General features: G+C 37.8%; 1 protein-coding gene across 2 annotated transcripts in view; it reads right to left on the minus strand.

Annotated features, from left to right (window-relative positions):
- Positions 1 to 5,067, minus strand: part of slc6a9 (solute carrier family 6 member 9) — a 108,815-nt gene extending 103,748 nt beyond the window's left edge. The window contains exon 1 of one of the 2 annotated variants that reach the window (XM_079820059.1): positions 4,978 to 5,067. The gene's annotated coding sequence lies outside the window, so the exon portion shown is untranslated. Of the gene's footprint in view, positions 1 to 4,234; positions 4,372 to 4,977 lie in introns of those variants that run through there. The other variant, XM_079820058.1, reaches the window with a different exon arrangement.
- Between the last annotated feature and the right edge of the window lie 933 nt (positions 5,068 to 6,000).

Raw genomic sequence — 6,000 nt, forward strand, 5'->3', positions numbered from 1 at the left:
ACCACTGAAAACATAGTTATGTATATTATATTGCATTTCTGTCAATAGATCCCCATAAATACTACACACTGCACCTTTACATGGTGAATTATGGCCATAGCAAAAGCAAAACCCAAATTTCTTTTGAAATTCAATAGAAAAACCACACTCTGACACCTTTCCGGCTTGTGACAGAATGTCAACACATGATTTATGCGTGGGAGCTAAACCACACCGTGTTTGGTAAAGAGGTTGTGCATTGACAGTGTGGTCACTTAATGCATGATTTGACACACCTCTATGCACTGCTCTGCTCAATCATAAATGATCTTGACATGTTTGCGCACAGATTGGGCCCAGATGTTGCTGTGTGGTATGATTATTCTGCATCTTCTCATCTCTTTAGTGGTAAAAATTATCTCAGCGTGCCCAACATGATGGATATGCACAAAGTTTGCTATATAAAAAATCTGTTACATCACAGGTGACCTTCATTTCTCTCAGGCCTATGTGCAACTGAATGTGGGAGGATGGGCTTTTTTCTATTTTTGTGAATTGGAAAGAAGGCACCGATGTTTTAATTAGACCCTAACGGCAGATTGAAGCACCTACAGGTTGTATTATAGTGTGCTGAATATAGATTCAGCCCCATCAATGCAAGAGCCAGATTAAAGGGATAGTTCACCCAAAAATGAAAATTAGCCCATGATTTACTCTCCCTCAAATCATCCTAGGTGTATATGACATTCTTCTTTCAGACGAATAAAATCAGAGTTATATTACAAAAGTCCAGTCTAATTCAAGCTTTATAATGGCAGTTATAGTTGCTCTGTTTTTGAAGTCCATAAAAAGTGCATCTGTCTGTCATATAACTGCTCCACACGGCTCTGGGGTGTTAATAAAGGCCTTCTGAAGCGAATAGATGCATTAGTGTAAGAAAAATATTCACTTTATAAACTTTATCAAGTAAACTTTTGGCCGACTGTCTTCCGTGTTCAATTTATGGAAAAGTGTTGAAAGTTCCCCTGCTGATCGAAAGACTAACACGACCAGGTTGGCTCGTCATGACGTCACGAACGCATCTTGAGTTTCACTTTCAACACTTTTCCACGGAAGGCGATTGGCTGGAACTTTACTTCATAAAGTTTATAAAGTGAATATTTTTCTTACACAAACGCATTGATTCGCTTCAGAAGGCCTTTATTAACACCCCAGAGCCGCGTGGAGCAGTTATATGACGGACAGGCGCTTTTTTTATGGACTTCAAAAACAGAGCCACTATTACTGCCATTATAAAGCTTGGATTAGCCTGGACTTTTGTAATATAACTCTGATTATATTCGTCTGAAAGAAGAATGTCATATACACCTAGGATGACTTGAGGGTGAGTAAATCATGGGCTAATTTTCATTTTTGGGTGAACTATCCCTTTAATGCATAAATAGTAATTTGCTGTTAAAAATGCAGTGTGATTTTTAGCGGCATCTAGTGGTGAGGTTGTGAACTGCAATCGACCAGCGCTACGGTGGCGGACACAGGACAAAACTGTCGTCGTCGGAGACAGCAGAGAGTGACTAGCGCTCTGTAGAGAAGTTTGTCCGTTTAGGGCTACTGTAGAAACATGACGGCGCAAAATGGCGACTTCACTGTAAGGGACCCGCGGTGTGTGTAGATAGAAATAACTCATTCTAAGGTAATAAAAACATAACGTACATTATGTAATGTCTTAGGCTGTGTGTCCACCAAAGTGTTTTTTCACACGACTGGCAGGCGTATTCAATTGTTTTCAATGGGAGTGCTACATTTTTAGAACAGCATGAGCATAACGAGGCGCTGAGCAAGTATTTCACGCTCAATCGCTGAGCATTCAGCGTTTTTTACTGGTCGCCGAGAGTTGAATAATGTCCAACTTTGAGTAAAACTCAGCGCTCATCACTGTCACTTTTCACCCAGCCGTCCAATCACAGTGGAGGAGGGGCGGGACAAATACAACACCAACCAACCGCCACATTCTGCTTGTACTATACAATGTCAACAGATGACAACAAGCAGTATAATAATGGAACAAAAATACAAAATAATTTAAAACAAAAGCCAGAGCAAATACTTTACATTGATTCTATATAAAAATGCTGATACAATACAGAAAAAAAAAACTATCTGTGAAATGAGATACTAGTAACACTTCTGCGGATATTCCGTATCATAAGCAAAGAGTCTCAACTGAAAAAAAAAACGCTGCGCTGCCAAAACGCTAGTTTTTCTATCCAAGATATATGTGACTTTGTTTCTTCAGTCAAACACAAATGAAGATGTTTAACTCCAACTGTTGCAGTGTGATAGTCGTATAATGCATGTGATTGGTAGCAAAATCTTTGAGAGTTACAAAACATGCACAGACATATCCATACTAAACCCTGCGGCTCGTGACGACACACTGATGTCTTAAGACACGAAACGATCAGTTTGTGCGAGAAACGCAACAGTATTTATATCATTGTTTAAGTGAGTAAGTGAGGACAATGTACACGATATGGCGTAGAGATACGCGCGAGAGATCACTTCAGCCGATTGCGTAAACTCGCGAAAGTCACATGATTTTCTTTATGTGCAGTTAATGCGTTTCCATCGTAGTTTATGTGCATGTTTTCGTATCGGATAGAAAATGTATCCGACTCAAACGAGCGCATAAGTTTTTAATGCACATTTTTAGAATTTATGCGCATCTTGGTGTTGCCATTCAGCATTTTTTGATGCAATATCCCAAAATGCGCATAAAAATAGGTGGATGGAAACATAGCTATTGACTTCACGCACCGGAAGTGATCAGGCTGTTGGACATAGTGGTGTATTAGAGGTAAAAAATTATATAAATACTGGTTTTTCGCACAAACCGATCGTTTTGTGTCTTAAGACATCAATGTGTCGTCAGGAGGCGCAGTGTTTATGGATGTTTTTTTACTCTCATAGATTTTGCTACCATTCACATGCATTATATGACTGACAGACACGGTTGGAGTTAAACATCTTCATTTGTGTTCGACTGAGGAAATAAAGTCACCTGTATCTTGGATGCCCTGGGGGTATATAAACATCACATTTTTATTTTTGGGTGAACTATCCCTTTAATACTCCCCTGAAAGCATAGTTATGTAATATTGCATTTCTGTCAATAGATCCTCATAAATACTACACACTGCACCTTTAAATAAGTATTGTCTATTTCATCTACAATACATGTCTAAAATAAAGCATTTATCTATACAAGTTTTTAAAAAACTAGCTGGTTTAGATTTCAAAACAATGCTATGAATATAGCTTCTATTAAAACATACCAGACTAACTGAGAATATTAGCCAGAAATCTCAATTCTCTAACTTTAAAAAAGCAGCATCCACTACATGACAAAGTTACAAACAAACTAAGCATCTAAAGAACTATCCTGAAAAGCATATGCAAGTTAAAGTAGGGTAATACTGTATTATTTTACTACTTGGCAGGAATGCATGAGAAAGTATTAAACCCAAACTACAGTAGACGACATAAACCACCTGACACAAGTTTAGGTGGATACTTAATATATCTCATTTGCAAGTCACTTTGAATAAATGTAAATGCAATACGAGAAACCAAAAGTTGAGATGTAACAACATTCTGTGACAATATAGTTTTATTTTTCCCAAGACAAAAATAAAAACCACTTTTCAAGAACATTACCGGATGTTTGACTAACTGTATATTATCTAGAGTTAGTTATTTAAGAACACAGATTGCATAATCATCATTGAGACAATTTTAGTGCTTACGTCTGAAGTAAGAGACATTTCTCAATGTAAAATCCTTACAATCAAAATTATTGACAAATCTAGTCGCCTGAAGTCAGGTAAATGTGACTTCACATGAGATAAAAATGAAAATGAAAGGAAAAACCCTTTAAACCACTGGAATATTTTTCACCACCTGTCATGGAGGAATTTAGTTCAACACACCCTTCACATGCAAGCTTATTGAACAATAAGCCCAACACATAGCTAACATTATGTCATTATTCTATAGCTTATAGGGTGCAAAATGTATAAACAGCATCACTGCTGACACATTTCCCGTCAATGCAATCTAACCTGAAACGAGTTTAATGTTTCTATTAAACTAACAGCTGAATATCTGAACAATAATAGCAAGTATTTAAACCGAGGAACGTCTTGTATGCAATAAAACACGGAAGGATTATTGAGCTGAAGGCTACTGGTCTTACCTCGGTGTTATACAGAAGACAGAACTGTTAGTGGCTCTGAGAGTATTACCGGTGTTGTTTTGAAAACCATCTCCTCATTAAATTGATGGACACTTCATTGCAAAACTTCCAATATTCAAAGTACACGCTGTTCATATGTGGCACAGCCCCCTTGATGATAAACTACCCTCCCTCCCACACACACACACACACACACACACACGTGAAGATAGTGTTTAAGTTTTAAAGCTCTTTAAAAAAGCGCTTCATACATAACTTAAGCATAATTTAACTAGCAAACAATGCGTCGACTGATCGTTCTCATCTGAAAAAGGAGAAATAAATAGTATAAAAATACATGAACATTCATGAAAATAAACACTCAAATAATTTAGACGTATAGTAAAGAGAATAAAAATGCTAAACAGCCTTAACAGATGCTCTGGCTAAGATTAAGACATTTACCGGTAGTATTAGTGAGCACGTGCGTTGATGGATGTTTCCGGGAGAGACAATAGACCTGCGATTATAGTCATTCGAGTAACAGACGCACATTGAAATTGCAAATAAAACAGCTGCTTGTTACTTTCTAAATGTGCTATTTTGGGGTTCTGGACCCTATGAATGTGATACATGTATAAAGAGTGAGGTGCTGCCAAAGCCTTTGTCGCATAGCAACACATTTCGACGCAAACACACAGTGAGCGTGGAACGAACATCACGGGTGAAATGAGGACGTTTAGCGACAGACGCACATTAGTTACCTTTTTATTCACTAAAAGATGCTGGAAGACGATATAAGGAGGATATACACGCTTCCCCATTCACGTGCCGTTGCGCAGGGTAGCGGTGGGTGTAACAACTGCCAGCAACACAAACCAGTGCTGGCCTCAGGAGGACGAGAGGGTTACCATTGGTCGGTCCCTCGCTAAGTTTGCCACTGTGTTGAGAAAATGGCTTGAATACGCAACGATATTACATTATTTCACCAAACAGGCAGAGTCTAAGTGGTTCTGTTGGAACTTATGGAAAAACTAAAGAGTCATAAGTGTGAAGCTCTAGTTTCTCTCTTTGTAATAGTTAAGGTACTGTCATGCCTCAAATAAGCCTTAAAGGGATAGTTCATCTAAAAATGAAAATTAGCCCATGATTTACTCACAAGGTGTAGCTATATGACATTCTTTCAATTCAATGAGTTATATTAAAAAATTGCTGGCTCTTCCAAGCTTTAGCCTATAATAGCAGTGAATGCCCGTTTCTGTTTTGAAGTACATAAAAGTAAATCTATCTATCATAAAAGTGTATCCATCCATCATAAAAGTGCATCCATCCATCATAAAAGTGCATCTGTCCATCATAAAAGTGCATCGAGCCATCATAAAAGTGCATCTATCTGTCATAAAAGTGCATCTGTACATCATAAAAGTGCATCTATCTGTCATAAAAGTGCATCTATCCATCATAAAAGTGCATCCATCCATCATAAAAGTGCATCTGTCCATCATAAAAGTGCATCGAGCCATCATAAAAGTGCATCTATCTGTCATAAAAGTGCATCTGTTCATCATAAAAGTGCATCTATCTGTCATAAAAGTGCATCTATCCATCATAAAAGTGCATCTGTCCATCATAAAAGTGCATCTATCTGTCATAAAAGTGCATCTATCCATCATAAAAGTGCATCTATCCGACATAAAAGTGCATCTGTCCATCATAAAAGTGCATCTGTCCATCATAAAAGTGCATCTATCCATCATAAAAGTGCATCTATCCGTCATAAAAGTGCA

Source organism: Gobio gobio (assembly GCF_949357685.1).
Source record: "Gobio gobio genome assembly, chromosome: 6".
Taxonomy (NCBI): Eukaryota; Metazoa; Chordata; class Actinopteri; order Cypriniformes; family Gobionidae; genus Gobio; species Gobio gobio.